This window comes from Bufo gargarizans, chromosome 2, assembly GCF_014858855.1.
Source record: "Bufo gargarizans isolate SCDJY-AF-19 chromosome 2, ASM1485885v1, whole genome shotgun sequence".
Taxonomy (NCBI): domain Eukaryota; kingdom Metazoa; phylum Chordata; class Amphibia; order Anura; family Bufonidae; genus Bufo; species Bufo gargarizans.
The window spans coordinates 488,518,605-488,542,068 of record NC_058081.1 but is presented as its reverse complement, the minus strand read 5'-3'; positions in this window follow the sequence as shown (position 1 = coordinate 488,542,068).

The window sequence follows — 23,464 nt, the reverse complement described above, 5'->3', positions numbered from 1 at the left end:
TGTCGGAGACGCACAGTGAACGTGGCTCGATACCTATTACCAGAGCCTTCCTCAAGGAGTCCCTAGCCCTAGCTTTTGAACCGGTCCTGAAAGAACTCTCAGCTATCAAAACGAAGTTTAAACAAACGGGACACTGAGTGGCAGCCTTAGAAGAATCTCAAACTGCTCTGACAATACACAGTAGAGCGCTGCAGGCTAAAGTTTCAGAGGTCCGTGAACAGATGAATTCAGCTTTCCTGCACCTGGAAGACCAGGAGAACAGAAGCCGGAGAAAGAACGTCCGCATAAGAGGCGTCCCGGAGAGCGTGCAAAGAGACGACATATCCGACACGGTCAGTCAGATATTTGCCCCATTACTTGGCCAAGAAAGGGCAGATAAAATAATCATAGAAAGAGCCCATAGGGCCCTCAGGCCCAAACCTCCACCTGATGCCCCACCGCGAGATATAATATGCGGTTTGCTTAGCTTCGTGGATACAGCCGCCATCTTAACTGCCGCCAGACACAAAGGGGACACGATATTTGAGGGCTGCAAAATACAGCTCTTTCAAGATCTTGCGGCAAGTACCCTAGCCAAGAGGTGACAACTAAAGCCACTTACCGATATCCTGAGAGAGAGAAGACATCCTCTGCGCTGGCTCTTTCCATTCGGTCTGTGTGCGACTATGAATGGGAAACAGGTTATTATTCGACATCCAGACAAGCTCACCAAAATGTGGGACGCTCTGCAGATAGAACCTTTAAATATCCCATCTTGGTTACCTATGGCGGAAAACCTGAAGATGCCACCCTTGCCTGCAACGGAAGAATGGAGAGTCGCCAAAAAGTTCAAGTCCCCTCAGGCAAAGAAGCGTCAAGCAGAACTTCGGGACACTTGAGGATGATTATCACCTTTATCTTTTAGTATGTTTAAACTCCCCTTTGTGGAGTAAATGCTGGTTATGGGGTATTTGGTATTAACCCCTGACTCAAGAGGTCCATATTGAATGATTTAGAATGTTGCTGCCATTATTTAATATTGACTTCTGGGGTTCTCACTATTGCCACCGTCTCCTTGTCCCCACTACTCCTTACATTCGCCAATAACCATCTAGTTTGTGGGGTTAGAAGTGATTTAATACCTATAAATCACATTTTTATTTTCTTATCTTTTAAATTGTATACCTGCCTGGCTTTCGATGGGGTGGTGATGATGGAGTGCAGAGTCCCTTCTCTCCCTTCCTTGGTTAAGGGAACATATCAAATATATGTGCACTCGATCTCACTTACCCTATTTTAAGTTGTATTCTAGTACTGCCATTTAAACCTTTTTTTTTTTTTTTTTTCTCTCTGCTTAATTAAGGGGAGTGCCCTGGGCAACCAGGTGCTATAAATTGACCCACTAAAACTCTCCTGAGCCTGCTCTTCCTGAGGCTTGCTCTACTAAGTGGGCTTCTTATTAAGTGGAGTTAAAAAAAACAAGGAGTTTAAGAAAAGGAGTTTGGAAACTAAGGTTGGATATAATTTCCTTGTGTGTTGTTGGCTTAATTTTACGTAGCCCTTCAACTACAGCAGACAGGGTCTAAATCTAAATCATATATACTGTTTTACTTTTTTACTGTTGTAATCCCCATTTAGTATGAGTTGCACAATTTACAACGCAGTCCAGTGCACATCTTGCATGATGTATACAGTCCTGGAACTGCAGTTCCAGGGTGCATATCTTTGTTCTAGATGTGAGCAAATAACCCGTTTGGAATCGCAAATCGAGTCTCTAAACGGGCAAGTTGCAACACTGAGAGGCATTGATAATTTGCAAAAGAGTTTGCTTCTCACCGAGCAAGCACTCTTTGGGGTAGATGAGGGGGAGGGTGACAGAGAGGAGGCTGAGGAAAGTGAGGTAGCTAGCTGGGTAACAGTTAGAAAGCGGGGTAGAGGGAAGAGTGCCAGGGAGGCTAGCCCTGATCTGACACACCCCAACAAGTTTGCACGTTTGGCAGATGAGGGGGATGTCAGTCCGGGGACGGCACTGCTGCAGCCGGACACTTCCTCTGCCAGTCAGGGGAATGTCAGCTCCAGTAAGCAGCGAACCAGGAGAGCAGGGCAGGCCAGACAGGTGCTGGTAGTGGGCGACTCCATTATTAGGGGAACAGATAGGGAAATCTGTCACAAAGACCGTGATCGCCGAACAGTGTGCTGTCTTCCTGGCGCTAGAGTTCGACACATCGCGGATCGGGTTGACAGATTACTGGGAGGGGCTGGAGAAGATCCAGCGGTCATGGTCCATATCGGAACCAATGACAAAGTTAGAGGTAGGTGGAGAGTCCTTAAAAATGATTTCAGGGATTTAGGTCAAAAGCTGAGGGCAAGGACCTCAAAGGTAGTATTTTCCGAAATACTGCCTGTACCACGAGCCACACAAGAAAGGCAACGGGAGATTAGGGAGATTAACAAGTGGCTCAAGAACTGGTGTAGGAAGGAGGGGTTTGGGTTCCTGGAGAACTGGGCCGATTTTTCTATCGGCTACAGGCTCTATCGTAGGGACGGGCTGCACCTCAATGGGGAAGGGGCAGCTGTGCTGGGGAGAAAGATGGCTAGAAGGTTGGAGGAGTGTTTAAACTAGGGATTGGGGGGGAGGGTAATTACGTTATAGGACGGGAAGATAGCGCAGATAGAGACCGGGGGCAAGGTAATGGGACTGGGGGAGGAATGGAAGGAGGGACTAGAACAGTTCAGAAGGAAAGGTGTAGTGTAAAAAATATACATAAACCTCTCAAATGTATGTATACTAATGCCAGAAGTCTTACTAATAAAACTGGTGAACTGGAATTAGTGATGTGTGAGGAAAACTATGACATAGTGGGAATAACTGAGACATGGCTGGATGATAGCTATGACTGGGCGGTTAATGTACAAGGTTACAGTCTGTTTAGAAAGGATCGTCAAAACCGGAGAGGGGAAGGGGTCTGCCTTTATGTAAAGTCCGGTCTAAAGCCCACACTCCGCGAAGATATAAGTGAGGGACATGAACATGTGGAGTCAGTGTGGGTAGAGATACATGGAGCTAAAAACAACAATAAATTACTAATAGGAGTTTACTATAAACCACCTAATATACCAGAGTCCACAGAAAATCTATTACTAAACGAGATAGACGAGGCGGAAAATCATAATGAGGTGGTTATTATGGGGGACTTCAACTACCCAGATATAGACTGGGAAACTGAAACTTGTATATCTCAAAAAGGAAACAGGTTCTTGGCAATAACCAAAGACAATTACCTCTCCCAACTGGTTCAGGACCCAACTAGAGGGACGGCCATACTGGACTTAGTATTAACCAATAGACCGGACAGAACAACAGACGTGCAGGTTGGGGGACACCTGGGAAATAGTGACCACAAAGTAATAACCTTCCAATTATCATTCAAAAGAGCGTTTCTACAGGGAGGAACAAAAATACCAAACTTCAAAAAAGCTAATTTTAGCCAACTAAGAGAGGCCATAGGCCTAACTAAATGGGATAAAGTCCTCACAAATAAAAATACAGCCACAAAATGGGATATCTTTAAAAACATCCTAAAATCTCATTGTGAGAGGTACATACCGTATGGTAATAAAAGGTTAAGGAACAAAAAGAAACCAATGTGGATAAATAGAACTGTAAAGAAAGCAATAAATGACAAAAAGAAAGCATATCATTCACTGAAACAGGAGGGGAGCACAGAAGCACTAAAAAACTATAAGGAAAAAAATAGAACATGTAAAAAACAAATAAAAGTGGCCAAACTAGAGACCGAGAGATTAATTGCCAAAGAGAGTAAAACTAACCCTAAAATGTTCTTCAATTATATAAATGTTAAAAAGTATAAATCTGAAGGTGTCGGCCCTTTAAAGAGTAATGAGGGGGAAGTCGCAGAGAGCGATGAGGAGAAAGCAAAGCTGTTAAATATTTTTTTCTCCAATGTATTCACTGAGGAAAATAAATTGTCAGATGACATGCAGAATGCAAAAATAAATTCCCCATTAAAAGTGTCCTGTCTGACCCAGGAAGAAGTACATCAGCGACTTAAAAAGATTAAAATAGACAAATCGCCAGGATCGGATGACATACACCCCCGTATCCTAAAGGAATTAAGTAATGTCATAGACAGACCCTTATTTCTGATATTTGCAGACTCTATACTGACAGGGAATGTCCCACAGGATTGGCGCATGGCATATGTGGTGCCAATATTCAAAAAGGGGCCAAAAACAGAGCCTGGAAACTATAGGCCGGTAAGTTTAACATCTGTTGTGGGTAAACTGTTTGAAGGTTTTCTGAGAGATGCTATATTAGAGCATCTCAACAGAAATAAGCAAATAACGCCATATCAGCATGGGTTCGTGAGGGATCGGTCATGTCAGACTAATTTAATCAGTTTCTATGAGGAGGTAAGTTCTAGACTTGACAGCGGCGAATCAATGGATGTCGTATATCTGGACTTCTCCAAAGCATTTGACACTGTACCACATAAAAGGTTAGTATATAAAATGAGAATGCTCGGACTGGGAGAAAACATCTGTATGTGGGTAAGTAACTGGCTCAGTGATAGAAAACAGAGGGTGGTTATTAACGGTACACACTCAGATTGGGTCACTGTCACTAGTGGGGTACCTCAGGGGTCAGTATTGGGCCCTATTCTCTTCAATATATTTATTAATGATCTTGTAGAAGGCTTGCATAGTAAAGTATCAATTTTCGCAGATGACACTAAACTGTGTAAAGTAATTTACACTGATGAGGACAGTATACTACTACAGAGGGATCTGGATAGATTGGAGGCTTGGGCAGATAAGTGGCAGATGGGGTTTAACACTGATAAATGTAAAGTTATGCACATGGGAAGGAAAAATGCAAGTCACCCGTACATACTAAATGGTAAAACACTCGGTAACACTGACATGGAAAAGGATCTAGGAATTTTAATAAACAGCAAACTAAGCTGCAAAAACCAGTGTCAGGCAGCTGCTGCCAAGGCCAACAAGATAATGGGTTGCATCAGAAGGGGCATAGATTCCCGTGATAAGAACATAGTCCTACCACTTTACAAATCGCTAGTCAGACCACACATGGAGTACTGTGTACTGTTCTGGGCTCCTGTAAACAAGGCAGACATAGCAGAGCTGGAGAAGGTCCAGAGGAGGGCATCTAAAGTAATAACTACAGTACCCTGAAAGATTATCAAAATTAGGGTTATTCACTTTAGAAAAAAGACGACTGAGGGGAGATCTAATTAATATGTATAAATATATCAGGGGTCAGTACAGAGATCTATCCCATCAGCTATTTATCCCCAGGACTGTGACTGTGACGAGGGGACATCCTCTGCGTCTGGAGGAAAGAAGGTTTGTACACAAACATAGAAAAGGATTCTTTACGGTAAGAGCAGTGAGAATATGGAACTCTCTGCCTGAGGAGGTGGCGATTGTGAGTATAATAAAGGAATTCAAGAGGGCCCTGGACGTATTTCTGAAGCTTAATAATATTACAGGCTATAGCTACTAGAGAGGGGTCGTTGATCCAGGGAGTTATTCTGATTGCCTGATTGGAGTAGGGAAGGAAGTTTATAGTCCCCTAAAGTGGAGAAAATTGCCTTCCTCTGGATCAACTTGCGGGATAACAGGCCGAACTGGATGGACAAATGTCTTTTTTCGGCCTTATGTACTATGTTACTATGTTACTATGTAACTCTCTCTTTGGTCCCTCCTATGTTCTTCAAGCATACTATCTGAGAGGCCCATGAAGTCAATGGTCCTTCTCAGTTTTCAAATGTGTGGGAGCCCACAGCTCTGGCGCTGACGGGAGAGGGAAGATATAGTTTTGATATACTTGCTTGTGATATCTGTTTTTCTCCCTCTTTCTCCTGTCGGATTGCCTTAAAAAGCTGGTGCTGGGAGGTTCATTCAGGCTTTGTGTACCTCACAGTACTCTTCCCTCACTTTAACCCTTTTACTTTCTCTTCTTTATTCTATAATTTAATTTAGCCTTCTACCTTTCTGTATTTCCCCCTGTACAGGAGGTAGCTATTTTATCTTGCCTTATTTGAGTAATAATATGTTCTATTATATACTCATTGTTCTGTATATAGTTTCTCAAGACGGGTTCGGGGTCAAGAAACATTTATCTCACCAGGATGTACCCTCTTTCACTGATTGGCAATAATCCACTTCCTATGGATCCTTTTAAGGTAATAACACTCAATGTAAATGGGCTCAATCTCCCACAAAAGAGAATCCAGGTCTTCCAAATGCTTAGGAGAGAGAGGGCAGATCTACTGTTCCTACAAGAGACGCATCTCAGACACAATCGCATACCGACTCTCACTTCCAGACATTATACAAAATGGGTCCATAGTACCCACTCTTCAGCCTGTAGAGGGGTCTCAATTGGAATTGGTGCTAATGTCCCCTTTCAAATTCAAGCGCAGTACATAGACCCTGAGAGCAGATATGTATTCCTAAAAGGTACGCTTTATGGCCAAAAAATGACTTTAGTTAATGTTTATGCTCCTAATGTTAATCAAATACCTTGGCTAATTAAAATGCTCAGTTCTCTACAAGATTTTAGAGAGGGTATCTTAATATTGGGAGGAGACTTGAATTTAGTACTAGACCACCCTATGGATTCCACCTCCAACGTTCCCAAATACTCTGTTGCACAACTACGTAAACTGAGAAAAGCGCTATCTACTCACCAAATTTCAGATGTGTGGAGATTGGCTCACCCTAGAGACAGGGACTATACCTTTTTCTCAGCTGTTCACAGGTCCTACCAGCATCTACCTGTTCATATCAAATCATGCACTAGAGAGGCTCGTGTCCTCCACTATTGGACAGATTACAGTCTCTGACCATGCCCCTGTCTCTCTGGTGATCAATCTAAAAGGTCTCCCCCCTAGGGAATGGTCGTGGAATCTTAATGAAACCCTTTTAGAAAATGAAAAAGAGATAAATTAGAAGTGAAACTTAAACCTTTTTTGAACTAAATAATACTCCCTCTGTAGATAAGACTATGATATGGGAGGCCCATAAGGCGTTTATTAGAGGGGAACTTATTTCCCTTGGATCCTGGGTGCGCAAACAAAGATCAGCCATGACAGACTCCATTATAGCCCAAATCTCTACTCTGGAAAATATTAATAAAAGTAACCCCTCAGATACCAACTATAAAGATATCCTTAAGCTAAGAAGACAGTTGAAAGACCTTTTAAATATCAAATCGGCCAAAGCTCTTAGGTCAGCTAAATACAAATTTTACATTCATGGAGATAAAGGTTCCAAGCTTCTTTCCCAAATGATTAAAGGCCAAAGAGAGAAAGCCTTCATCTCCACCATCAAACCAGATAATGGCCCTCGACTCACCAATACTCCTGCAATAGCAGAGAAATTTGCCAGCTTTTACTCTTCTCTCTATAATCTACCATCTAAGGACCCATGCCAAACCATTGCCAAAATTAACAACTTTATAGAAAAGGTTAAGGTCCCGAACTTAGATAAAGATGAAAAAGACTCACTACTTTCCCCAGTCACAGAAAAATAAGTACTAGAAGGGTTGGGGAGTATCCCATCAGGAAAATGCCCAGGCCCGGATGGGTTTATGTAATTTCCTACTAGAAGGCCACTCCCTACCTTCACAATCACTAATGGCACACATAACTGTTATCCCTAAAGACGGGAAAGACTCAACTAAATGCAGCAGCTACAGACCAATCTCCCTCCTTAATGTAGATATCAAAATATGGGCCAAACTACTAAGCTTCAGAAAAGCAAAGTTACTACCTAAGCTAATTGGTGAGGAACAAGCAGGTTTCGTTAAAGGTAGGGAAGGCAAAAACAATGTTAGTAGGGTTCTCCACGCCATACATTACGCAAAACAACATGAAATCCCCTTAACGCTATTGAGTACTGATGCTGAAAAAGCATTCGATAGGGTTGACTGGGCTTTCATGGATAGAGTTCTACACCGTTTCGGCTTCCCGCCCTTATTTGTCACAGCCATATTTTCACTTTATTCTTGCCCCTCTGCCAGAGTTTTGATCAATGAATCTCTCTCGCCCTCTTTCATGGGACAAGACAGGGCTGCCCCCTCTCTCCAGCATTATTCATTCTGTCCTTAGAGATTTTACTATGTAAATTGAGGGACTCTGAGGATATTTTAGGCCTTAAAGTGAATGGGAAAACTCATTCATTAGCAGCCTTTGCGGACGACTTGCTTCTCTTTGTAACGAACCCTAAAGACGGTATCCCGGAGGTGATTAAAATATTCTCTGATTTTGGTGAAATTTCTAATTTCAAAGTCAATTATGATAAATCTGAAATACTTAATATAACAGCCTCGGAGAAACATATTTCAGAGATCAGAGAAAGCACTTCTTTTCAATGGCCAAAAGAGGCTATTAACCACTTCAGCCCCGCTAGGTGAAACCCCCTTCATGACCAGAGCACTTTTTACACTTCGGCACTACACTCCTTTCACCGTTTATTGCTCGGTCATGCAACTTACCATACAAATGAATTTTACCTGCTTTTCTTCTCACTAATAGAGCTTTCATTTGGTGGTATTTCATTGCTGCTGGCATTTTTACTTTTTTTGTTATTAATCAAAATGTAACGATTTTTTGCAAAAAAATGACATTTTTCACTTTCAGCTGTAAAATTTTGCAAAAAAAAACGACATCCATATATAAATTTTTCGCCAAATTTATTGTTCTACATGTCTTTGATAAAAAAAAAATGTTTGGGCAAAAAAAAAATGGTTTGGGTAAAAGTTATAGCATTTACAAACTATGGTACAAAAATGTGAATTTCCGCTTTTTGAAACAGCTCTGACTTTCTGAGCACCTGTCATGATTCCTGAGGTTCTACAATGCCCAAACAGTAGAAAACCCCCACAAATGACCCCATTTCGGAAAGTAGACACCCCAAGGTACTCCGCTGAGGGGCATAGGCGAGTTCCTAGAACTTTTTATTTTTTGTCACAAGTTAGCGGAAAATGATGATGATTTTTTTTTTTCTCTTTTTTCCTTACAAAGTCTCATATTCCACTAACTTGCGACAAAAAATTAAAAATTCTAGGAACTCGCCATGCCCCTCACGGAATACCTTGGGGTGTCTTCTTTCCAAAATAGGGTCACTTGTGGCGTAGTTATACTGCCCTGGCAATTTAGGGGCCCATATGTGTGAGAAGTACTTTGCAATCAAAATCTGTAAAAAATGACCGGTGAAATCCGAAAGGTGCACTTTGGAATATGTGCCCCTTTGCCCACCTTGGCATCAAAAAAGTGTCACACATCTGGTATCGCCGTACTCAGGAGAAGTTGGGGAATGTGTTTTGGAGTGTCATTTTACATATACCCATGCTGGGTGAGAGAAATATCTTGGCAAAAGACAACTTTTCAAATTTTTTATACAAAGTTGGCATTTGACCAAGATATTTTTCTCACCCAGCATGGGTATATGTAAAATGACACCCCGAAACACATTCCCCAACTTCTCCTGAGTACGGCGATACCAGATGTGTCGCACTTTTTTGCTGCCAAGGTGGGCAAAGGGGCACATATTCCAAAGTGCACCTTTCGGATTTTGCAGGCCATTTTTTACACATTTTGATTGCAAGGTACTTCTCACACATATGGGCCCCTAAATTGCCAGGGCAGTAGAACTACGCCACAAGTGACCCCATTTTGGAAAGAAGACACCCCAAGGTATTCCGTGAGGGGCACTGCGAGTTCCTAGAATTTTTTTTTTTTGTCACAAGTTAGCAGAAAATTATGATTTTTTTTTTTTCTCTTTTTTCCTTACAAAGTCTCATATTCCACTAACTTGCGACAAAAAATAAAAAAAATTCTAGGAACTCACCATGCCCCTCACGGTATACCTTGGGGTGTCTTCTTTCCAAAATGGGGTCACTTGTGGGGTAGTTATACTGCCCTGGCAATTTAGGGGCCCAAATGTGTGAGAAGTACTTTGCAATCAAAATGTGTAAAAAATGGCCTGCGAAATCCGAAAGGTGCACTTTGGAATATGTGCCCCTTTGCCCACCTTGTCTGCAAAAAAGTGTCACACATCTGGTATCAGCCGTACTCAGGAGAAGTTGGGGAATGTGTTTTGGGGTGTCATTTTACATATACCCATGCTGGGTGAGAGAAATATCCTGGCAAAAGACAACTTTTCCAATTTTTTTATACAAAGTTGGCATTTGATCAAGATGTTTATCTCACCCAGCATGGGTATATGTAAAATGACACCCCAAAACACATTGCCCAACTTCTCCTGAGTACGGCGATACCAGATGTGTGACACTTTTTTGCAGCCTAGATGCGCAAAGGGGCCCAAATTCCTTTTAGGAGGGCATTTTTAGACATTTGGATCCCAGACTTCTTCTCACACTTTAGGTCCCCTAAAAAGCCAGGGCAGTATAAATACCCCACATGTGACCCCACTTTGGAAAGAAGACACCCCAAGGTATCCAATGAGGGGCCTGGCAAGTTCATAGAATTTTTTTTTTTTTTGCATAAGTTAGCGGAAATTGATTTTTTTATTTTTTTTTCTCACAAAGTCTCACTTTCCGCTAACTTAGGACAAAAATTTAAATCTTTCATGGACTCAATATGCCCCTCAGCAAATACCTTGGGGTGTCTTCTTTCCAAAATGGGGTCAGTTGTGGGGTGTTTGTACTGCCCTGGCATTTGAGGGTCTCCGCAATCATTACATGTATGGCCAGCATTAGGAGTTTCTGCTATTCTCCTTATATTGAGCATACAGGTAATGAGATTTTTTTTTCCGTTCAGCCTCTGGGCTGAAAGGAAAAAATGAACGGCACAGATTTCTTCATTCGCATCGATCAATGTGGATGAAAAAATCTCTGCCAAAAAAAAAAAATGGAGGGGAAAGGCGTCTGCCAGGACATAGGAGCTCCGCCCTACATCCATACCCACTTAGCTCGTATGCCCTGGCAAACCAGATTTCTCCATTCACATCAATCGATGTGGATGAATAAATCATTGCCGGGATTTTTTTTATTTTTTTTTTATATATATATACAAAGTGTTTGCCAAAGCATAGGAACGCCGCCTCCTCCTCAGCTCGTATGCCTTGGCAAACGTATCTGTCACTGCAGAGGAGAAAATCCCGTCTTGCAGCGCCGCATACACCGACTTGCGTGTAATCTGACAGCAGCGCAATGCTTCTGTCAGAATGCACATCGGTGCTGCAGCTAGTCGATCGGTTGGTCCACCTGGAAGGTAAAAAAAGAAAAAAAAAAAAGAAAAAACCAGGCCGCAACGCAATAATTTTATTAACTTTGCAACAGAACATATAAACTTTAACTTTTTTAACTGAACATTAACGTGTTTGCTTACTGGTGTGTTTTTTTTTTTTTTTTACCTTTATAGAACAAACCTCTCCTTCCCCATGGGTCAATGTGCAAAGCGCAAATCGCCCAAAGATGTGGCGAAGTGCGTTATGCACTTTGTCCCATGTGAAAGGAGACGTTTGCAGCAGCAGTGAGTGAATGGGCCCTAATAGCCCTGTGTGCCTGTCCTGGTAAGATGATCCCTATGCTAATAGCGTACCTGTGAGTGGTACTTCCGGAAACACTCTCCAAAGCATAGGGCAGGGTGGTCCGGACAGTCAGGACAGAAATAGCGGGTGTCACGCCTTATTCCACTCCTGCTACAGACACAACATCTTTTTCGGGGTGACTGTTGGGTTGAGGTACCAGGAACGACATTGGGGAAATGTCGCTCGTGTAGACGGCTAACTACACTGGTGGTTGGGGCCACGGAACCTCCTGGATACAGGAGGTTCTCGATGATCTCTTCCTGAAATTTGAGGAAGGATCCAGTTCTCCCAGCCTTACTGTAGAGAACAAAACTATTGTACAGAGCCAATTGAATTAAATATACAGACACCTTCTTATACCAGCGTCTGGTGCGTCGGGAAACTAAATACGGAGACAACATCTGGTCATTGAAGTCCACCCCTCCCATGTGGAGGTTATAGTCGTGGACTGAGAGGGGCTTTTCAATGACACGGGTTGCTCGCTCAATTTGTATTGTCGTGTCTGCGTGAATGGAGGAGAGCATGTAAACGTCACGCTTGTCTCTCCATTTCACCGCAAGCAGTTCTTCGTTACACAGTGCGGCCCTCTGCCCCCTTGCAAGACGGGTGGTAACGAGCCGTTGGGGGAAGCCCGCGTGACTAGTTCGCGCGGTACCACAGGCGCCAATCCGTTCTAGAAACAAATGCCTAAAGAGGGCCACACTTGTGTAAAAATTGTCCACATAAAGATGGTACCCCTTGCCGAATAAGGGTGACACCAAGTCCCAAACTGTCTTCCCACTGCTCCCCAGGTAGTCAGGGCAACCGACCGGCTCCAGGGTCTGATCTTTTCCCTCATAGACACGAAATTTGTGGGTATAGCCTGTGGCCCTTTCACAGAGCTTATACAATTTGACCCCATACCGGGCGCGCTTGCTTGGGATGTATTGTTTGAAGCCAAGGCGCCCGGTAAAATGTATCAGGGACTCGTCTATGCAGATGTTTTGCTCTGGGGTATAAATATCTGCAAATTTCTGGTTGAAATGGTCTATGAGGGGCCGAATTTTGTGGAGCCGGTCAAAAGCAGGGTGGCCCCTGGGACGGGAGGCGGTGTTGTCACTAAAGTGCAGGAACCGCAGGATGGCCTCAAAACGTGCCCTGGACATGGCAGCAGAGAACATGGGCATGTGATGAATCGGGTTCGTGGACCAATATGACCGCAATTCATGCTTTTTTGTCAGGCCCATGTTGAGGAGGAGGCCCAGAAAAGTTTTAAGTTCGGAAACTTGGACTGGTTTCCACCGGAAAGGCTGGGCATAAAAGCTTCCCGGGTTAGCGGTGATAAATTGTGTGGCATACCTGTTTGTTTCGGCCACAACTATGTCTAAAAGCTCCGCAGTCAAGAACAGCTCAAAAAATCCCAGGGCCGAACCGATCTGAGCTGTCTCAACCCGAACTCCAGACTGGGCAGTGAAAGGGAAAACTACAGGTGCGGCTGAAGTTGGGGACTGCCAATCAGGGTTTGCCAGCACCTCTGGGATTCTAGGGGCTCTACGGGCACGTCTTTGCGGTGGCTGCGACGGGGTCACTACTGCACGTGCCACCGTACCAGCTTCAACTGCCCTTCTGGTGCTCGCTACTTCACCAGGTTGTACGGCAGTGCTGGTACTAGGTCCAGGGAGGGCTGGGCTGCTGGTGTATGCCTCACCACGTAATCCGACAGCACCAGCCCCACTCTGCTGCTCTTGAAGCGGATCCTGCGCAACCTGCGGTCTAGCGACACGGGGCCGGGTACGCCTGGTGGTATCAGGGACCTCAGCCTCCTCGTCCGAACTTTGGGTCAGAGAGCCACTGCTTTCTACAGGTTCGTATTCTGACCCGCTGGATTCATCAGATGAGGGTTCCCACTCCTCATCCGACTGGGTCAGAAGCCTGTAGGCCTCTTCAGAAGAATACCCCCTGTTAGACATGTGGGCAACTAAATTTAGGGGTATTCCCTGAGACTACCCAAGAAAAAAAAAGCAAGCCTGTCTTACAAAGGGGAGGCTAGCGAAGTACCGGAGGCCGCTGCGGTTGATAAAAAATATCAAAACTGATTTTTTTATCGCCGCAGTGCGTGTAAAGTGAATGTGCAGTGATCAAAAAAAAAATTTTTTTTGTCATTGCGGTGGGGCGGGTGTGGGCGAACGCACGTGTGGGCGATCGATCAGGCCTGATCGGGCAAACACTGCGTTTTGGGTGGAGGGCGAACTAAAGTGACACTAGTACTATTATAGATCTGACCGTGATCAGTTTTGATCACTTCCAGATACTATAAAAGTACAAATGCTGATTAGCGATATGCTAATCAGCGAATAACGGACTGCGGTGCGGTGGGCTGGGCGCTAACTGATCGCTAACTACCTAACCAAGGGACCTAAACTATACCTAAAACCTAACGGTCAATAACAGTGAAAAAAAAAAGTGACAGTTTGCACTGATCACTTTTTTCTTTTCACTTGTGATTGACAGGGGTGATCAAAGGGGTGATCAAAGGGTTAATTGGGGTTCAGGGGGGTGATCAGGGGCTAAAGTGTAGTGTTTGGTGTACTCACTGTGAAGCCTGCTCCTCTGCTGGATCCAACCGACAAAAAGAACCAGCAGAGGAGCAGGCAGCCATATATCAGATCATATTTACTAATATGATCTGATATCTGGCACTTTGATTGGATTTTTAAAAAATCAGCAACCTGCCAGCCACGATCATTGGCTGGCAGGTTGCTGACGAAATACTGCTGTGCGAAATGCCGGCGCGAACTGCGCATGCGCGCGCGCATATTCGCGTCATCTCGCGTCTCGCGAGATGACGCGTATATGCGTGACTGTGCGCAGCGCTGCCACCTCCGGACCGCACATCTGCGTTAGGCGGTCCGGAGGTGGTTAAACACCTAGGAATTATGATTCCAGCAAACCCCTTACACTTATTTAGACTCAATGACATCCCTTTATTTAGCAAAATTAAAACCTTTTTAGCTTCAATTAAACTCCCTTTCCTCTCTTGGCTTGGTAAGAAAAACCTTCTATCTACTTATGTTATGCCTCAGATCTTATATACTTTAAGATGCATACCCATTCCCTTATCAAACAGATACAGTATCTTTCAGATATACGTATTTTATTTAGTAACTTTCTCTGGTCCAATAAAAAGCCACGTTTAGCTTATTCTCTATTAATTAGGAAAAACAACAATGGGGGTCTGTCTCTCCCTGATCTAAAGTCTTACCTTCACGCTATACAATTGGAAAGATGGATTGAACTAGCCAAACCATGCAACAAGGCCCTCCACATTGATTTGGAAAAAGCCCTACTAGGCGGGAATGCTTGTCACCGTTTTTAGGTTCATACACAAACCAAAAAGGGAAAAACTCCCCTTAGTGCATTAACAAGATGTTTGTTTCAATACTGTAATAAAACTGGGGCTCTGTCGCTATCTACTTCCAAACTATCACCTGTTGCCCCACTGTCTGTTCTACCCTACTTCCTAAACCCAGCCAAAAATGACTTCCACAAAGCGTGGTTATTCTTAACCAAACTCAGAATTTCCGATCTAACCACCACTTCAAATCTCCCAGAATTCCTGAAATTGGCCCAGAGTCATATTCCTAGTCACCTCAGATCTGTTCTGGTGGAATTAGATCTTGAAATATGTTGCAAAAAATACAGGAGTTTGTATGCAAAATCTCAGGCTGATCCTACATGGCTTGAGAATTATACCCTTTTACCTAATTCCCCCCCGAAAATACTCTCAAAACTATACTCTCAATTGCTATTAGGTTCCTCATGTGAGAAACCAACTTACCTGAGGGCATGGGAGGGAGAACTGCAGACTTCCTTGTCAAAAGAAGAAGTTAGTACAATACTAAAACATTCTCAGGGATTTTCAAAATGCACACGTATTCAAGAAAATTCTTTCAAAATAATATCTAGATGGTATAAAACTCCGGACTTTCTATATAGAGCCCATCTCTCCCCTACAGATAAGTGTTGGAGATGTCAGGAGGAACGGGGCACCATTTCCCATATTTGGTGGTCCTGTAAGAATATCTCAAAATTCTGAACTGAAGTAGAATATACTATCAATAGAGTCTGCAGTTCTCACATCTCATTATCTCCTACATTGGTTCTACTATGGTTGTCAAGGAGTAGTTTCAAACCTCCAGGTAGCAACTTGGCCACGTATATGATCTCTGCAGCCAAATACATTATCCCGACTAAGTGGAAGAGTCCAGAGCCCCCTTCCGTTACAGAATGGCTGGATAAAATACATCAAATCTGCCTTATGGAGGAGATGGTGGGCTGGGAAAAGGGGAATAGGAAGGACTTCCTAAAAATATGGCAGCCATGGTTGAGCTTCTTTAAGACACAGAATTAAGTATAGTTTCCCCCCCCCCCCCTTCTGTCTTTCTTCCTCCCTCCCTCCTCCTTTAGATCAAATATCAATGAAACAACCTGGCCTTTAAGGCTCTGCCAAGAATATCTCAGATGTGAGCCCACGCACTCGTTAATGGTTCCCTTACTAACCTTATATATTATTACATTAGGTTGCCGATCCTCGAATTTGGACTTGTCTTAAACCATTATAAATATACATCCAAGGTATAAGAATCTAACTTAGATCCTACCGTCTATTGTGTTCTGTGTTATGTGTTAGTTCTCTTTCCTGTTTTCGGACAGTTCAGCTGGAAAGTGAAGTCCGAGGCTGACAGTCTCAAGTTAATCATTTGCTTTGAATGACATAGATTTATATATCTCTGAAACAATATTTGTCTGTCTAAAGGAAGATTGTACATCTGTCAGCTCGATATTATACTGTACACCTTACTGGTATTATAAGAACTGTACCTGCTTGTTACTGTTTTTTCTTTATTGAAAATTTTTTGGGAAATAAATAATATACAAAAAATCCCCAGCCTCAGGGAAAACTCTTAGGTTATTACATACGAATATGCATAACCTGGGAGTTTTGGATATTTGCCGCTGCTACAATCCTGACGCAATTGATTACTCATTTTATTCCCCTGCTAATAATTCATATAGCAGAATTGATTACATTTTGGTTCCAAAAGACAAACTGTAATTCTATTCATTCCCAAAAATTGGTAATATTACCTCATCTGACCACGCCCCGATTTTTTGTGAAATAAGCACAGACCAAAAAACCAATAGATTACCCAACTGGAGATTTAATGAATCTTTACTAAACAATAACAAACATATTGCCCTCATAACCTCTTATCTTGAGGATTATTTCCTAATAAATAATACTTCTGAGATATCCCCCCAAGTCCTCTGGGATGCTCATAAGGCCTATATCAGAGGCAGGCTGATTGGTCTCTGCTCCTTTTTGAAGAAAAAATCTGAATAAAAACTCAGCGACCTGCTGTCAAAAATCCACCTGGCTGAAAAAGCACATAAGTAATCCCTGACAGACCAACAACTAGCAGAACTTTCTTCCCTCAGGGCGCAGTTGAAAAACCTCTTAAATGAGCGCTTAGCCAAGTTTTTCTTGTCTGCTCAACAGAAAATTTTTGCTCATGGCAATAAAGCCTCTAAATATGTGATGAATCTGATCAAGCAGAGAAGGAACTCCCGCTATATTCAATCCCTTAGATCTTCACAGGGTACCCAACTGTTTAAGGCTGAGGAGATTGCTGAGCAATTTAGGCTGTTTTATAATTCCCTTTACAATCTCCCAGTCCCTGACCTCCCTAATCCTTCTTTATGCAGGGAATCCAACATTAACTCCTTCCTGGACACTCTCAACCTCCCAGTCTTAACTGTATCACAACGGGAATCCCTAGCCAAACCATTCACTATTTCAGAACTAAATATGACCATTAAATCCACCACCAGAGGTAAATGCCCTGGACCAGATGGTCTCCCTATATCTTACTTCTCGACCTTCAAAAACATCTTGTTACCTCATTTGCTCTCTGTCTGTAATCTGTCCAATCTCCCACTTTCCTCCCATATGACTAAGGCTACTATAGCAATTATACCCAAAGAAGGCAAAGACCCTACATTATGCTCCAACTATCGCCCAATTTCCCTACTTAATGTGGATCTTAAACTTATAGCCAAAATGTTAGCCACTAGGTTGCAGGGTTTCCTACCTACACTAATCCACCCGGACCAAGTAGGATTTTTAAAAGGAAGGGAGGGGAAAGATAATACCACCAAAATATTAGATGCCTTGTACTATGCCTCGCATAAATACACCCCCTTGGTCCTGATTAACATGGACGCCGAGAAAGCATTTGACAGAGTTGACTGGACGTATATCAGATTGATTCTGTCAAAATTCCAAGTACCAGAACAATATATTAATGCAGTGTTTGCTATGTACCCCTGCTCCTCGGCGTCCGTGTCAGTTAATGGAATACTCTCCTCCCGTTTCTCTATTAGAAATGGGACGAGGCAAGGATGCCCCCTCTCACCCCTATTATTCGTCCTGGTGATGGAATCCCTCCTGCAAGCCCTTAGACAAAACAGAGAAATTAGAGGTCTGAAGGTGGGGATGCAAGAATTTAAGTTAGCTGCATTTGCGGATGATTTGTTAATTATCACTACCAATCCACATAAATCCATGCCCAAGATCTTAACAACGCTTAGTCTTTTCGGCTCCCTTTCTAATTTCAAGATTAACCCCCTCCAAATCCCAATTGCTTCATATAGGCCTCTCCCCTGCTAATCTTTCCTCTCTTCAAGCAAATTCCCCATTTAAGTGGCAAACTTAGCAATTGACCTATTTGGGGGTAAAATTATCCCCTCATCTGCCGGACCTATTTCGACTAAATTACAAACCCCTCCTAGCATTCATGCAGGCCCAGATGGATTCCCTGGACTCTCAATATCTCTCGTGGTTTGGCAGGAAGAATATCTTTATGTCCCTGATTATGCCGAAACTCACCTATCTGATGCAGGTTCTCCCTATTGAAATACCTAGATCCTTTTTTGTCTCTCTGAATAAAACTATTTGCAAGTTTATTTGGCAAGGTAAAAGCCCTTGTATCTCCTTTGATACTCTGACCAAACCTAGATCCAAAGGTGGTGTTGGTCTCCCAGATCCTGAAGCCTACATGGATGCTATCCAACTTTCCTGGGCTTTTGATTTGATTAGAGAACCGTCTCATAAGTTCTGGCTCAAATTAGAGAACGCTTTACTCCCCTCCTCCATTCGGGCTCTCCTGCTGACTGATAGACCGCTCCCACCACATGGCTCAGCAACCAACCCTCTCACTCGCAACACCCTAAAGGTCTGGAGGCGGTTCACTTCCAGCTCTGAAGGTCCTACACTTCCTTCCACCCCCTTTTTACTCATAAAAGATATTATTGATTTGGCACCCAAAGAACTGAAGGAGAGCTGCCCAACTGCCATAAGAACATCAGAGATTCCCGCCTCGCAACTACTTGACCATAAGGGCTGTGTTCTCTCTGATCCCCCACCAACCCCACCCTACTGCATTTCCTCAGGACAGAAGCACTTCTCTGGGCAAAAAATGCCTCCCAAACAAGGGATTCAAGCTGGTTTGAGGAAATGCTGTGCAGTAAGGTATACCCATCCAAAACTATTTCCAAAATATATAGACACCTAAAGTCACCCTCTTCCCTTCCTAAACCTGCAATTGTGGGCCTTTGGGAAAGGGACTTACAACGGAATTTGTCATCCCAAGAGATCATCAAACTCTTAATCTCCCCCCACAAGATATCCAGGTGTATACACATCCAAGAGAACAGCTACAAAATTCTTATGAGATGGTACAAGACCCCAGATAAAACATGTTTGTACAGCTCAACAGCCTCTGATATTTGCTGGAGGTGTCACGTATCTAAAGGTACTTTTATGCATATCTGATGGTTTTGTGACCTAATTAATCCTTGGTGGCATAAGATCATTCAACTGTGTAATCAGATATGCCAGTCAACCCTCCCATGCACACCTGAGCTAACCCTGATATCCCTGGGGATGGGTAATATAGGTATACATAAATCATCTCTCTTTGCGCTCATGCTGGCAGCTGCCAGACTGCTTCGACCTATGCACTGGCTGTCCTCTGATATCCCCGGTATTGATCACTGGATCAATAAAGTAGACCAGATTTATAGGCTGGAGGAAATCTCCCATTGGGAATCACATTCTAGATCCTCTTTCCTAAAGGTTTGGTCGCCATGGAGAATATATAGAAATTTTGTATAACAAGCCTTTTCAGCATGTACTTATTCTGAAGTTGACCACCTGTCCATGTCTTGCTATAAAGATCCTTCTGCTCAGCTTGGCCCCTTCCCTACACCACAGGAAACATACTCTAGGATCCCTGGTACCTTGTTTACCCTGAATAGTTCTAATTGTACTGATTGTACTTCTGCCTGATAACAACTGATACCTGTCAATGTTGGGCTTAATCACCCGTTAGTTAATTGAACATGTGACAATTTTTTGAATGTTAATGCTGCCTTCTTTTATGTCACTTGTAATGTTTTCAAAATTTGACCTAAAGCATGTACCTTGCTATGAAAAACTGAAAACAATAAAAATTGTCAATAAAAATAAAATAAAAAATACATTAATCAATATTTTGTGGAAGCAGGTATATTGTAGCCCTCAATTAGTATTTTGTGGAAGCAGGTATATCAAACCCCTTAATCAGTATTTTGTGGAAGCAGGTGTATCGAACCCCTTAATCAGGATTTTATGGAAGCAGGTATATCGTAGGCCTCAATCAATATTTGTTGGAAGCAGGTATATCGAACCTCTTGATCAGTATTTTGTGAAAGCAGGTTTATCGAACCCCTTAATCAGTATTTTGTGGAAACAGGTATATCGTAGGCCTCAATCAATATTTGGCAGAAGTAGGTATGTTTTTTCTTACAAAGTCTCATATTCCACTAACTTGTGTCAAAAAATAAAATCTCACATGAATTCACCATACCCCTCACGGAATCCAAATGCGTAAAATTTTTTAGACATTTATATTCCAGACTTCTTCTCACGCTTTAGGGCCCCTAAATTGCCGGGGCAGTATAAATACCCCACATGTGACCCCATTTCGGAAAGAAGACACCCCAAGGTATTCCGTTAGGGGCATATTGAGTCCATGAAAGATTGACATTTTTGTCCCAAGTTAGCGGAAAGGGAGACTTTGTGAGAAAAAAAAAAAAAAATTTCCGCTAACTTGCGCCAAAAAAAAATTCTAGGAACTCGCCATGCCCCTCACGGAATACCTTGGGGTGTCTTCTTTCCAAAATGGGGTCACATGTGGGGTATTTATACTGCCCTGGCATTTTAGGGGCCCAAAAGCGTGAGAAGAAGTCTGGGATCCAAATGTCTAAAAATGCCCTCCTAAAAGGAATTTGGGCCGCTTTGCGCATCTAGGCAGCAAAAAAGTGTCACACGTGGTATCGCTGCACTCAGGAGAAGTTGGGGAATGTGTTTTGGGGTGTCATTTTACATATACCCATGCTGGGTGAGAGAAATATCTTGGCAAAAGACAACTTTTCCCATTTTTTTATACAAAGTTGGCATTTGACCAAGATATTTATTTCACCCAGCATGGGTATATGTAAAATGACACCCCAAAACACATTCCCCAACTTCTCCTGAGTACGGCGATACCAGATGTGTGACACCTTTTTGCAGCCTAGGTGGGCAAAGGGGCACACATTCCAAAGAGCACCTTTCGGATTTCACCGGTCATTTTTTACAGATTTTGATTTCAAACTACTTCTCACGCATTTGGGCCCCTAAAATGCCAGGGCAGTATAACTACCCCACATGTGACCCCATTTTGGAAAGAAGACACCCCAAGATATTTCGTGAAGGGCATAGTGAGTTCATGGAAGTTTTTATTTTTTGTCACAAGTTAGTGGAATATGAGACTTTGTAAGAAAAAATAAAATTAAAAAAATCATCATTTTCCGCTGACAAAAAATAAAAAGTTCTATGAACTCACTATGCCCATCAGTGAATACCTTAGGGTGTCTACTTTCCAAAATGGGGTCATTTGTGGGGTGTTTGTACTGTCTGGGCATTGTAGAACCTCAGGAAACATGACAGGTGCTCAGAAAGTCAGAGCTGCTTCAAAAAGCGGAAATTCACATTTTTGTACCATAGTTTGTAAACGCTATAACTTTTACCCAAACCATTTTTTTTGACCCAAACATTTTTTTTTAATCAAAGACATGTAGAACAATAAATTTAGCGAAGAATTTATATATGGATGTCTTTTTTTTTTGCAAAATTTTACAACTGAAAGTGAAAAATGCCATTTTTTTGCAAAAAAATCGTTAAATTTTGATTAATGGACAGTTAGAATGGAATAGACGGCTCTACTACTTGGGTAAATGCTAGAGGTGCGGGCTGCTTGAACTGACTCACCCAGTCAGGGGCATGTAATCATAGAAAAAAGGAAATTAAGCAGGCACACTCTATTTGGTTTACTAATAAATATTTATTTTGCATTAATAATCAAATGTTGGGTGATTTAATGTTTGGGTATATGTGGTTATAAGAGTACTGTATGGGTAATATCACTCTGTGGTGAGTATCCTGGAAACAAAATAGCAGTATAAAAAATACAGATAAAAAATGGTCTAAAATAAAAATGATGCAATAATTTTTTGATGCCGTTTTTATTGCATCATTTTTATTTTAGACCATTTTTTATCTGTATTTTTTATACTGCTATTTTGTTTCCAGGATACTCACCACAGAGTGATATTACCCATACAGTAGTCTTATAACCACATATACCCAAACATTAAATCACCCAACATTTGATTATTAATGCAAAATAAATATTTATTAGAACCCAAATAGAGTGTGCCTGCTTAATTTCCTTTTTTCTAAAATTTTGATTAATAACAAAAAAAGTAAAAATGTCAGCAGCAATGAAATACCACCAAATGAAAGCTCTATTAGTGAAAAGAAAAGGAGGTAAAATTCATTTGGGTGGTAAGTTGCATGACCGAGCAATAAACGGTGAAATTAGTGTAGTGCAGAAGTGTAAAAAGTGGCCTGGTCATTAAGGGGGTTTCAGCATGCGGGGTTGAAGTGGTTAATTAAGGTTTTGTGGAAACAGGTATATCGAAGGCCTCAATCAATATTTTGTGGAAGCAGGTTTATCAAACCCCTTAATCAGTATTTTGTGGAAGCAGGTATATCGAAACATTTATTCTGTATTTTGTGAAAGCAAGTATATCGCAGGCCTCAATCAATATTTGGTGGAAACATGTATATCGAACCGCTTAATTGATATTTTGTGGAAGTGGGTATATCGCAGGCCTCAATCAATATTTTGTGGAAACGGGTGTATCGAACCCCTTAATCAGTATTTTGTGGAAGCGGACATATCAAACCCCTTAATCAGTATTTTGTGGAAGCAGGTATATCGAAGGCCTCAATCAATATTTTGTGGAAGCAGGTGTATCGAACCCCTTAATCAGGATTTTATGGAAGCAGGTATATCGCAGCCCTCAATCAGTAGTTTGTGGAAGCAGGTATATTGTAGCCCTCAATCAGTACTTTTTGGAAGCAAGTATATCGAACCCCTTAATCAGTATTTTGTGGAAGCAGGTATATTGCTGCCCTCAATCAGTATTTTGTGGAAGCAGGTGTATCGAACCCCTTAATCAGGATTTTATGGAAGCAGGTATATCGCAGCCCTCAATCAGTATTTTGTGGAAGTAGGTAAATAAAAAAACACATTAATCAATATTTTGAGGAAGCAGGTATATTGTAGCCCTCAACTAGTATTTTGTGGAAGCAGGTATATCGAACCCCTTAATCAGTATTTTGTGGAAGCAGGTATATCGTAGGCCTCAATCAATATTTGGTGGAAATAGGTATATTGAAACCCTTAATCAA